The 14007-nt window shown below is 36.4% G+C and overlaps 1 protein-coding gene across 1 annotated transcript in view; it reads right to left on the minus strand.

Moving 5' to 3' along the window:
• LOC100986527 (N-deacetylase and N-sulfotransferase 4) overlaps positions 1-14007 on the minus strand; it is a 291143-nt gene that overhangs the window by 113256 nt on the left and 163880 nt on the right. The gene's annotated exons all lie outside the window — the stretch shown is intronic.

Consider the following 14007-nt stretch of genomic DNA (forward strand, 5'->3'; position numbering starts at 1 on the left):
CAATTTGTTTTTATAAATCTTACACTTCACTATGAGATTCTTGGGTAAACAGTCAACTCTAAAAGAAAACAAGTATAAATTTAAACAAGAATATAAAAAATTGTCAAAGAATGGGATTATATTGCTAGGTACATAAAATAGATCTGCAGTTTTCTAATTTCTGTTTCTTTATATCCCTCCCTTTAAATGCTTATCTGCTTTAAAAGACTCCTTGTAGGATTGAATCTCATCAATTGAGGTTATAAATGACAATGCACAGTCATACATGAAAGCTGATTGAATCAATAAACAGAACACAAAAGTGTTGACTTGACAATTGCCATTTATATTTTCCATTATATGGTACACAGCATAGGAAAAGAATTCAGTCTCGTATAATAAGCAAGTAGTGAGTGGATCACATATCTACAATGCCTTAGTCATGTGCTACACTCAGTTCAGAAGATGAACCCTAAATTTTTCACAAGTCTCCATCATTGTGCCTTTCACGTAATGACCCTCATTGTATAGCCAAAGTCACCTCTCTTTCTCCAAGACTATGGGTGTTTCCTAACATCTGTTACAGTAAATGACTCTGTAGAAGACTGAATTATGAAATCAATGCTGTAAAATGAGCTAGAGTCTTTTGCTAGACACTGGGGAGAATTTCATTTCTTGATCTGTGCAGAAGAAAAATACTTCTTCCTAGCACTTGTGTTTCCAACACAAGGCAAAGCTGGAAAAGTCCAGTAATAAAAGTACTTGGAAACTACCAGAGAGGACAGGCAACAGTTGTTACCCTGATATCACTAGGGAACATGTACTGGGACAGCCTTAGTTCTCTCAGGTTTCTTCCATGCTCCCCAGTGAGTGGTCACAAAGTGTTTTGAGGATAAGCAATCCTCCAGCATCCAAGACATTGCAAGCTTGTGGATGCATTGGGTGTGAAACAGATTTTTCTCATTACTTCATGAGAAAAATCTAGAGACAAGCGTGTCCAGACTCCTCTGTCTGGTAAATAGAATGTGTATGAATGTGCCTAGAGAGGTGCTCCTGATTTACAGGAAAAGGGAATTAACCTGTTATCCTCCTTTTTACTCTCTCAAGTGATTCATACTGAGGTTTTATAAGGCTTGTCCCACAATGTGAAAAGTGACAAAATCAACAGTGTACAAATCCTAATAGTCTTAACTAATCACTTTGTTAGTCCTCATTCTCTACAACTGTATAAATTTGACTCTAAATTTGGGGCCTAGAAGGTTAGATGAAGTATGTGAGTGTCCTAGATACAAAGCAATGAAAAATAAAATCAGCAAAAAGTATTGAAATATCAAACAACTATATCTCCTCAGGAAAAAAAAGAGACATTTCACTTTTGACAGGTAGTAAAATGAATTGTAGAACTTTCAAAAAAAAAAGGTAAAAAGCAATTGATTCGGTGAGTAGGAAGGAAGGGCAGTAAAAAAAGTTACTATATTTATTGATTTCTGGGGGCCCAGTGTTATACTGTTCATAAGGTCATCTTATCACACTGGCAACTGGAGCTCAATTAAAATAGTATATCACACTACATAATTATGAGTTTATGCTTTTTCAATCTAAATGACAACACAAAGTGGGAAGTAATTCCCTAGCAACTCTTTTGCTATTATCATGGTGCTTACAGACCGAGAAGCTTCTATTTTCTATTGTCCAGGGCTTAAAACCTACTTCGCAGAGACTTGGCCAACTAGAAAATCAACCAAGCATCATATTTCCAGAAGATCACAAAAATTACAAAATTTGAAAAGCCTTCCAATGTAAATATAGGAAGCACTTGAGACTCTATAAATATAGACACATAAATGACAGAAAACAAATAAATTCAAATATGGCTTTAATTATTTATTAGAATAATGTCTCTTACAGGATCTATGGAGTCTATACTACAATAAGACATGATACCACAAATATTCAGAGGGGTTTGACTTGATCTAATGTTTCCAGTCCATTAAATCCCAGTTAGTTGCGAAATAAGATATTGCAGTAATTTACAGACTATATGAAAAAGATCACCATTTTTCAAAAATTAGAATAAAATAAAATGTATTTAGCACTAAAGCTCTAACAGCAACTGAAATAATGTCATTTAATTTTCCCTTGATAATTCCTACTGATCATATCTTCTTTTAATTGCTTAGTTGAAATGGGATGGTTCCCTTGGATTGGCTGATTTACTCAGCCCACAGCTTTCAATCCCTAACAGGACGGGGAGCATGTAGCTGAGTGAGCAGGTGCAGGGGCCAGCATGAGTGCTTCTGGGCACCGGCAGGAGTAGTTGCACTGTGCTCTTTTAGCTTTGCCATCCATGGACGGCTTGTTTAACAGCTCAGTGGAAGGTCAGGTGACAGCCTTTTGCACCCGCCCTCTTGGTACCCAAGTTCTTGTCCAGTGCTGAGGAAGAGTCAGGTCGTATGAAGGAATTGAAGGGTGGTGAATGTGGGGCGGGTTTATTGAGTTTGTCCATGGTCGAACACTTCTCCAAAGTCCTGCTGTCAAGCTGGCCCTCTGAAGTCAAGCTGCTACCCTCTGGCATCCAGCTGCTTTTTCTCTTCTCTCCTCTGCTGCTATGCTCTGCTGCTCAGCTGCTCTCCTGCTCTGCTGCCCCTCTGCCAGTGGTGGAGCCTGGGGTTTTTATGGGTACAGGATGGGGTGTGGGGCAGGCCAAAAAGCAACATTCAAGTGGGAAAACAAGAATGCATGTTTTCACTTTGGGCCGCAGTCCCAGGCTTGAGGGTGTGGCCCTTGTTGGGAACCTCCCTCTTCTACCTAGTATTTTCCTGCCTCATGTCTGTATCAATATTTATGAAGTATTTTTACATTTACGTGTAGTATGATTCTCATAATCATTCTGTGAGGAGGACTGGATGCTGCTCTAAAATGTGGAAACAGCGGCCCAGAGAAGGCATGTAACTTGCTTATATTCACAAGTGTCTGAGCTATACTTCTACCCAAGTTGTCTAGATTCATCATCTTTGCTCTTACTTTTTCACTAAGTTGCTTCTACTGTGACCCCTCCCCTCCCCTCCCCAAAGTATGAAGGAAGACACTTGACTTACAAAAGGGGTTTGATTTTAATATGCATGTTTCTGAACTGGATCTCCTGTTCACTTTTTTTTTGTTCTTGGAGAGGTTATAAAACAAAGTCTACATTTCTCAAACTCCTCTGCAGCTATCATTTTTTTTATGAAAATGAGTTTCAGCCTTTTAGGAGTACTCAAGATGAATTTCAGAAGGCAGTAGGAAGGCAAATCCTAAATTTTGGCAGCTCCTGGCTCCTGTTGCTGGCTGTAAGTTCTTGCAAATAAGCAGGTTTTTTTCTAGCAGTGTTTGGTGCCCATTTGCAGGGCAGCAGCAGAGGCTTTTTTTTTTTTTTTTTTTAAAGCATTTTTTTTTTTATTATACTTTAAGTTTTAGGGTACATGTGCACATTGTGCAGGTTAGTTACATATGTATACATGTGCCATGCTGGTGCGCTGCACCCACTAACTCGTCATCTAGCATTAGGTATATCTCCCAATGCTATCCCTCCCCCCTCCCCCCTCCCCACCACAGTCCCCAGAGTATGATATTCCCCTTCCTGTGTCCATGTGATCTCATTGTTCAATTCCCACCTATAAGTGAGAATATGCGGTGTTTGGTTTTTTGTTCTTGCGATAGTTTACTGAGAATGATGGTTTCCAATTTCATCCATGTCCCTACAAAGGATATGAACTCATCATTTTTTATGGCTGCATAGTATTCCATGGTGTATATGTGCCACATTTTCTTAATCCAGTCTATCATTGTTGGACATTTGGGTTGGTTCCAAGTCTTTGCTATTGTGAATAATGCCGCAATAAACATACGTGTGCATGTGTCTTTATAGCAGCATGATTTATAGTCATTTGGGTATATACCCAGTAATGGGATGGCTGGGTCAAATGGTATTTCTAGTTCTAGATCCCTGAGGAATCGCCACACTGACTTCCACAATGGTTGAACTAGTTTACAGTCCCACCAACAGTGTAAAAGTGTTCCTATTTCTCCACATCCTCTCCAGCACCCGTTGTTTCCTGACTTTTTAATGATTGCCATTCTAACTGGGGTGAGATGATATCTCATAGTGGTTTTGATTTGCATTTCTCTGATGGCCAGTGATGATGAGCATTTTTTCATGTGTTTTTTGGCTGCATAAATGTCTTCTTTTGAGAAGTGCCTGTTCATGTCCTTCGCCCACTTTTTGATGGGGTTGTTTGTTTTTTTCTTGTAAATTTGTTTGAGTTCACTGTAGATTCTGGATATTAGCCCTTTGTCAGATGAGTAGGTTGCGAAAATTTTCTCCCATGTTGTAGGTTGCCTATTCACTCTGATGGTAGTTTCTTTTGCTGTGCAGAAGCTCTTTAGTTTAATTAGATCCCATTTGTCAATTTTGGCTTTTGTTGCCATTGCTTTTGGTGTTTTGGACATGAAGTCCTTGCCCACGCCTATGTCCTGAATGGTAATGCCTAGGTTTTCTTCTAGGGTTTTTATGGTTTTAGGTCTAACGTTTAAATCTTTAATCCATCTTGAATTGATTTTTGTATAAGGTGTAAGGAAGGGATCCAGTTTCAGCTTTCTACATATGGCTAGCCAGTTTTCCCAGCACCATTTATTAAATAGGGAATCCTTTCCCCATTGCTTGTTTTTCTCAGAATTTTAGACCAATATCCTTGATGAACATTGATGCAAAAATCCTCAATAAAATACTGGCAAACCGAATCCAGCAGCACATCAAAAAGCTTATCCACCATGATCAAGTGGGCTTCATCCCTGGGATGCAAGGCTGGTTCAACATACGCGAATCAATAAATGTAATCCAGCATATAAACAGAGCCAAAGACAAAAACCACATGATTATCTCAATAGATGCAGAAAAAGCCTTTGACAAAATTCAACAACCCTTCATGCTAAAAACTCTCAATAAATTAGGTATTGATGGGACATATTTCAAAATAATAAGAGCTATCTATGACAAACCCACAGCCAATATCATACTGAATGGGCAAAAACTGGAAGCATTCCCTTTGAAAACTGGCACAAGACAGGGATGCCCTCTCTCACCGCTCCTATTCAACATAGTGTTGGAAGTTCTGGCCAGGGCAATCAGGCAGGAGAAGGAAATAAAGGGTATTCAATTAGGAAAAGAGGAAGTCAAATTGTCCCTGTTTGCAGACGACATGATTGTTTATCTAGAAAACCCCATCGTCTCAGCCCAAAATCTCCTTAAGCTGATAAGCAACTTCAGCAAAGTCTCAGGATACAAAATCAATGTACAAAAATCACAAGCATTCTTATACACCAACAACAGACAAACAGAGAGCCAAATCATGAGTGAACTCCCATTCACAATTGCTTCAAAGAGAATAAAATACCTAGGAATCCAACTTACAAGGGATGTGAAGCACCTCTTCAAGGAGAACTACAAACCACTGCTCAAGGAAATAAAAGAGGATACAAACAAATGGAAGAACATTCCTTGCTCATGGGTAGGAAGAATCAATATCGTGAAAATGGCCATACTGCCCAAGGTAATTTACAGATTCAATGCCATCCCCATCAAGCTACCAATGACTTTCTTCACAGAATTGGAAAAAACTACTTCAAAGTTCATATGGAACCAAAAGAGAGCCCGCATCGCCAAGTCAATCCTAAGCCAAAAGAACAAAGCTGGAGGCATCACACTACCTGACTTCAAACTATACTAAAAGGCTACAGTAACCAAAACAGCATGGTACTGGTACCAAAACAGAAATATAGATCAATGGAACAGAACAGAGCCCTCAGAAATAACGCCGCTTACCTACAACTATCTGATCTTTGACAAACCTGAGAAAAACAGGCTTTTTGTTTTTAACGGAGATCCTGTGGCAGCCTCAGAAATGGCAGCTCCCCCAGGGAGCCAGTTCTATATGGTTCTGAGAGTCCCTGCAGGAGTACAGCGTACAATCTGCTCCATGAGTCCTTCCAAAGATTTTGGAAGCACTGAAATCATTAAATAAAGTCTTCTTGTTTAAAATAACTTAAAGTGGCTTATGTTTCTAGCTTGGAAACCTGACTGCTAGAGCTGATTTTTGCCCATTTCTAATAAGTATAAAAAGATTTAAGAACTTCTGTTGAGACGTCTAGTGGTTTAAGTTCTAAGAAAACAGAGGAAAAATTTGGTAAAACACTGCTCAATACTTATCCAATAAAGCTGATTAACATAGTAAATATGTATTTTTCTAGCTGGATACTATCATGTAATGTATGTGACTGTTAAATGTCATGCACTGAGTAGCCAGTGAATATTGTATAGAAAATAAATAGGAGACTACAGTCATTTAAATGAAAAATACCAAATGCACATCAAAACAATTAAGTTAAACTACACTTGAAATAATTGTTTTTCAGTTCATGACCTATGTTAAGCACTTTGCTAAGTGCTGGGGATGCCCTGGGTATAAGATAGGGCTTCTACCTTCATGAAGTTTGAAACCTGGAGACAATTGTGGAAATCAGATAGAAGTGTCTTAATTTTTGGTGAATTTTAACCTAAGATTATTTAATTTTTTAAAAAATATATTATTAATTTTAACTTTTAGGCATTTTCCTAGCAGAAAAGAATGATATCCTTGACACGAACATCTATAGAGGCTGAAATCTTCATCCTACTAACATTTCCTTAGTAGATATTGAAATTAAAATAAGAAATTTATATCTAGGGGACTACAATTTTAATCTTCCTCAGGCTATTATTAGTAATTGGGTAAATGCAATTCAATATAATAAATTGTGTCTAGGAAGCTTTTGATAAGAATGGAATATGGATAATTACTGCTTGTGTTACAGTGATATTTCTAGTGATGTGGCTGCACAAGCAATTTTTGACCCACTGACTTTATGTTGGTAAATGTTTCCCACACCCAAAATAATCAAATGGAACTTAGTATTGATGATTCCAAGAATGATATTTCTAATGGATTTTAAATAACAGTTAATAAGTGTAAACTTCAGAATCAAAAGTATTCCAAACAAGGTCATAATCTCATAAAATACTGAAAGGAATAAAGTACTCCTGATCAATGGTTATTATGAAAAAAATGAGTATCTTGAATTCTTGAATCAATTTGTTTATATCAGTTTGTTTTATTTTTAGATGAGTAGAATTATATATACTGATATATAATATTTACATGTATTATATAATATAATTTAAATTATATTATATAATATATACATATATTAATTTATATATTATATAATATAATTTAAATTATATTATATATGTATATGATAAGGATAAGCTTAAAAAGATAACATTATTAGATCCCATGTATTTCCCATAAAATTCACATAAAAAGTTTGAATGTTTAATAATAAGCTTAAATCTTAAAAACAGGACAAATAGGTATTCATTCATATACCTAAATATACATTGACATATACAAATAATTTTTAAATAGTATATTTACACTATAATTCATATCTGCACTTTTACCATCAGAATGTTATTTTAAAAGTAATAACTTAATTATGTAATTCACCAGCATTAACTCATCCAATGGTTCCTTGCTGTGTTCAGGTTAAAGTACAAACTACCAAACTTTGCCCTCCAAATATCAGTAATGATTTCCTCTTGGGTACACTCTCTGATTCTTTTCTCCCACCCTAGACTGAGATTGGTTAGGTACATTTGGGGCCTTATAGTCTTACATGAATATCTCTACATTAAAACTTTCTTTATTACATTTGAGTATCTCTGCCAATAGAACTTAATCTCTTCGTGTAGAGAGATTATTTCCATTTTCACATAATTATATATAATATTTTAAGTACATAATAAAATATTTGTTATTCCAAACAGTATACTAGAGCTTGGAATCTGGAGACTGGTTGGCTGGATTTGAATTTTGGCTTTGCCAAGTATTAGTTGTATGACCTTGAGAGACTTATTTTTCTGTGCCTCAAATTTCTCATTTATAAAATTAGTTTAATAATATTAGGGGACTAAATAGTTGGGGGGAATAGATGAGGTAATAATTCCTCTGCTTGAAATAGTGGCTATGAAGCCATAAACTCTATTTAAGTGTTAATTTGTTGAGAAAAGGTACATAGATCATTTTGGAAAAACATCAACTTTGGGAAATGCAAGCACAAGGACCACAAGCTTGAGTCAAGTATAATGACTAAGGATTGAAGCAGAGAGGAGATTTAGACCAACAGCCAAATACTTTCCTAGGTCCCACAGAGATGGAGCAGAGCTAAAATCTGGAATAAAAGTGGCCTGTCCATTACCACTGCCACCTCTTTCCACCCTGCTCTATAATTTAGGGGCCAGAGTGTGTGAACTGTTTCAAGGGGTTCTCTTGCTTTCTTGCTTCCAGTTGAGTCTGGCAAATGGAGAATCCTGGTAGGAGATCAGAGAGAAGAAAGAGTGAAGCGGATATTTATTCTATTAGCTCTTCTTATGCAATGCCATCTAAAGTTGTCAGACTCCTTCAATCAAAGGTTAAAACAACTGTCAAAGTGTCCCCAACCCCACATCACATATAACTCTCTCCATCTCAACTCTGATGATCTTTTTTCGCCTCTTCCCCTTCAAACTTTGGGATTTCACAGCTCACCATCTGCACTGTGTTTAGTCCTAGGATAATACTCTATACCCTACTTATTCCTTTGTAAATAGTCTTCTTAATAAATCCTTTGCAATTGTCATTATCACCTCTAATCTTCTGGCATCTGATGTGCTGCAAATAGTTACTATGAAATCTGTCTTAGATCCTAGGAACACAGATTAACACTATGGTGAAACCATACAATGTAGGTAACCTCACAAAAGGGGACAGATTTTCTTGAAAGAACACTGCTCCAATGGACTGATTTTGATTACCACAGCACCTTGGTGCCAGCATGCATTGCAGTGCTCCTTTGTGAAGATAACCACATCTTTAAAAAAATGGGCAAACATATCCGAAAGCTTCACATGCGGAGGTAGAAGAAACGATAGGTGAGCACAAACACCACCCCAGTGCTGCATTTTTGGTCAGGCACTGACAGCTACTTTTCAGGAGACGCGCCACACCACAGAGAGCCAGAGAATAAAAGAGGACAGTCCGTGGTGGCCCATGCCTGTAATCCCTGCACTTTGGGGGGCCGAGGCAGGCGGATCATGTGAGGTCAGGAGTTCGAGACCAGCCTAACCGACATGGAGAAACCCTGTCTCTACTAAAAATACAAAATTAGCTGGCTGTGGTGGCACATGCCTGTAATCCCAGCTACTTTGTAGGCTGAAGCAGGAGAATCACTTGAACCTGAGAGGCAGGGTTGTGGTGAGCCGAGATCATGCCATTGCTCTCTAGCCTGGACAACTAGAATGAAACTCCATCTCAAAAAAAAAAAAAGACAAATGGAGGTGCAGAGGATTTGGCTCATAAACATACAGGAGTCATTGCCAGGATTTTACACAAATCCCTGGGCAGAAACTTGAAAAGTGGATGAAGGTGTCAATATAAAGAGGGGGTAAGAACCAGCAAATGGTATTTTCTCTATTTTTATGACCCTATGTTTGCACTCCAGGAACTATGGCTTGTAAAACCAGCCCACAATATATTTGAGATAATATATCCCCAGTGCTTAGCAGAGTGCTTGGTACATTGTTGGTATTTGATAAATAATTTTAAAGGAAATAAACATATTATTAAAGAAACACATCATAGGTGCTTAATAAATTAGTGTGAAGAGAAAACAATAAAATAATGACTGCATAAAGTAATGCACTTGTAGTAAAGAGATAATGCATTAAGCAGTACCTTGTTGAACTTAAAGTGCTGGTTTCTTCTCCTAAATGCACAACTTCTAGGGAGTGACACTGGCGCTACAGAGAATAGATCTCATTATCTATTTCTCCTTTTAATAAGGACTTGGATTCATATTGTCAACTTTGAAAATGATCCTAGAATCATTGATTTTCCACTGTGTTTAGGGGACTGAAATTGTCTTCTTCTGTTTTCATAAGTGATAAAAGTAATGACTATGTGACCCTGGAAATTGGCTGGGTGAGTCTTGACACTTTTTGGACTGAAGCCTAGCAAATGGTGACAAATCTCTGGAGGGCTCTGTGTTACAAATTGATTTTTCTTTTGAAAAAAGAAATAGCATAGAAATGGCATTACCTCTACAGTCTTGAACTTTTCGATCCTAAGTAGGGCTATTTTGGGCAATTGAGACACATCCTTTTAATATTCTTGACCCTGCTGAAGGTCTACTTTGCTGCTTAAAGGGGACTAATGGAAAAACCAGCAAGTTTTCATTCACATTGTATAAAATGTGCCATTTCTGTTGATTTGGCACTTGCTTTGCTAAATTTTGGTTCTGAAGTCTTATTTTATTGACAATCAACATGTCCAACACATGGCTTATTAATTCATTTTATTCATGGTGAGGATACAGCAGTGAAGAAAACAGAAAAAAAAAATGCCTGCCTTCAGGGAGCTTACATTTTAGCAGAGTGAGTCCAAGGTCATACAAAAGAAGTAAGTAAATTGTGTAATATATTAGAAGGTGATTAGAAATATGGAGAAAAATAAAGCAGAAATATAGAGTGGGATCAAGGGGTACGGGTTGCAAAATTAAATAGATCACTCAGCCATGGTTTAATGGAGAAGGTAGTATTTTGAGTTAAGGTAAAAAGTTGTGATGGATTGAGCTATACAGACTATTTGAGAAAGATTATTCCAGACAGAGGAGACAACACAGATGAAGCCTGGTCATTTCTGAAGAATAGCAAGAATTCTATTGTTTTTGCAGCAGAGTTAACAAAGGGGGAGATTAGCAAGGGATGATGTCAAGAGGCAGAGTTGCTGCAAATAGCTTTGAAAATCTTTCACTGAACAACTCCAGGGGGCACCATTCACATTTACCATGCTTTTCCAGAGGCTGTGCAATGCGGCAACATTGAAGAGAAGGAATGGGTACAGATCTTTTAGGTTTTTATATAAAAACATTGTTATGATGATTACTTTTTTTTCTGTAGATATTTTCACATGCTTAAAATTAAAATCGTGGCTACTATTTCATTTTTATTTTGTTACCATTATATTGAAGTGGAAGTTGTAATAACAGGAGTATGTGAAAGGTTTTTTTGTTGTTGTTGGTCGATTTTTTTTCATTGAAATAAGAAACAAGATTATCAGCTGAGAGTAGGGATGAGATAATTTGTGCGGTAGTTTGAAGAGAGAGGAAAAGGTATAGAAGAGTAGGATTATGAAAGAAATAAAGACTTGTAGTGTCTGGGCAGCATAGAAGGTCCCCTTGGGGTCTATGGCCAGGTATTAAAATGAGAACAATTAAACACTGGTCCAAGACAAATTTAGTTTCAGTAGTATAGGCATAAACTTGGTGTCAATTTGGATTTAACCAGGGTTGAGGCTTTATAGGGAAGTATGATAAAAAGAAAGGTGTAAAGAAATTCAGAGCATATACAAGGGAATGAATGCTTACTATGATTGGCTCTTGAAAGAGGTTGAATAAGGAGGAAAGCAAGTGCCCAAGAAGAGTGAGGGACAACAAAGATGTGGTAGCATGATATCCTGAGAAATGCAGAACTGCATTTTAGCACTACTCCCTTAATTGCAGGACTGTGTTACATAGAGAGATGTTTTTATATTTAATTTAGAAGCAAGAGAAAAGTTACAGGTATTAAGTACTAAGTTTCTAATAGTGCCTTTAACCTGGACTAAATGATAACATTCAAAATTCTTCAACTTGTTAAGTCAGGTGGAAATAAGAATGGTATTATCCAGCCCATTATTATATCACTTCTATAGTACTGTAGGCAGAAATGTGGAAAAAGAAGGTACTTAAAATAATTTTGCTTAATACAAATCATACAATTTTCACAATATGATTTTCTATAATTTTGTCTTAAGTAACGACTACATGTAAATATCCTGGCATATTTCTCTTCATTCTTAGTACCTCAAATATTTATATGGAGCACACAAATAAAATATTAGCCTTTAAAAAATCTTCGATCTGATTGCATATTTTCATGGAGTGAAGCATTGATTTCAATGGGATAGCCGGGGATGCCTGTGTATGTGAAGAAGACAAGTGGAAGAGGGCTAAATGTCCTTTTCGAAGCTGTCTACCGTGTGCTTCATTTTATGATTATGAACGTATTTCCAAACTTTTTGGATCCTTCTACAATTATATATAGCAGCTGATGGGTTAGAATCATTAATTCAAAGACATCACTTTGCAGAAAGAGTAGATTAGCATAAACTACTACTTTCTCTTAGCAATGGATTTTTTTAAATATTATTTTTGATTCAAGCTGAGATTTCCCTTACGAGGCATTTTCCCAACTTAATGTCAGCTTAACACATTTATGGAAAAATGTTTTAAACATTTGGTATATGCATGAGCCATCCCTCTGAATGTCACTTCCCTCCCCCACCCCCCAAATACAACGTGTTATTACATTTTGTCCTTTTATGACATCCTGTGCCTTCTCTTACTTGAAATAATGATTGTTTGCAATTTTGTGGAACCTTTACTACCAGGCAAAGCAGGTTAAATTTCATCAGACCAAAAGTAGGTTCCTACTAATAAATGGTACCTATATACTCAAAGAATTAAATGAATGATTTCATTTACTTGAGTAACTGGCCATATAGATTATTAAATGATTATATTTTTCCGTAGACATGTTCACACATTTCAAACTAAAATCATATGAATTATTATATTTTCATTTTATTATCCTGTTGAAGTGATATCATATTTGGAAATAAGGTCATCAATACAGTTCTCATCCCCAAACAAGTTTACAGTAAACACCCCAATTCTCCTGTGTTATTAACCAGCTTTAATTCTCTCCAGTGTAAACATATTTGGAAACAATTTCTTATATTTGAATATTGCTCAAGTTACTGCAGAAAAGACTGCAGAGAACTAAAGTGTCAACTACTTTAAAAAATCATGGAATGCTGAAGATGTTCAGCTACTATAGATAAAGTATAAAGGACACCATCATACTAAAATAATTTTTCAAACTCAAAAATGCAAAAGAGAAAAGAAAAGAGGCAGAGAAAGAGTTGTTTTAACCAATAGTTTGGAGGGATTATCCAATTTAAATAGTCATATTTAGTAGAGCAGTTAAATAATAATAATAAAACAAAAGAGGGAAGTAATAATGCTTTAAAAATCATTGAAAACTTTGGCTCTTAATTATTTCACAGTCATTTAATAATTAGAAACAAGGGTGATCACTGAAACAGTGAAACTAAATTTTGTGAGAGCTAATTATGCTATTATTGACCACTTCAAGAATCCAGTCACAAAACTGTTATCTAATAATTGATTAATAACTCTATCAATTTTTTTAGAAAGTATTAAAATATTATATTTTAGGATATTATTCTATATAAATATTCCTTTGAGGGTCTGCAAATTCTAGACAATGGGAACAACTTGAATATAAGCAAATCTCAAAATAATTTAAGAGAAAAACTCTAAGGGAAAGCATTAGAGCATGATGTCGGATAGGGAATGGGTCCAGCCTTTGTACCAAAAAAGGAACAACCCCAAAAACAGTAAACTGAAAAACATAGGAGTTTTATTTTTATTTTTTTCTCTCGTGTAATGGGGAACCTGTAGAGTAGTGGTTGCTAGTATTGGTTCAGCAGTTTAAGATTGCCAAAAGCAAATGCCAGATTCTCTTGGCATTTGCTCCATAGTTTTATGATGAATACTTTAGTTCCAGCCAATGGGACCATACGGCAGGTTAGAGAAAGAAATAAAAGCTAAGGGCAGAAGGGCAGAGCCCCAGCAATATCTAGCCTCCTTTTATGAAGCTTTCCTGGAAGCCCCATACTATAAGTTGTGCTTTCATCTGATTGGCCAGAACAATGTTCAATGCCCACTACCTAAAATAAAAGCTGAGAAATTTACTCTTTTAACTGGACAGTTTGGCTCCACAAGCAAACT

The sequence above is a fragment of the Pan paniscus genome, chromosome 3 (genome assembly GCF_029289425.2).
Source record: "Pan paniscus chromosome 3, NHGRI_mPanPan1-v2.0_pri, whole genome shotgun sequence".
Classification (NCBI taxonomy): domain Eukaryota; kingdom Metazoa; phylum Chordata; class Mammalia; order Primates; family Hominidae; genus Pan; species Pan paniscus.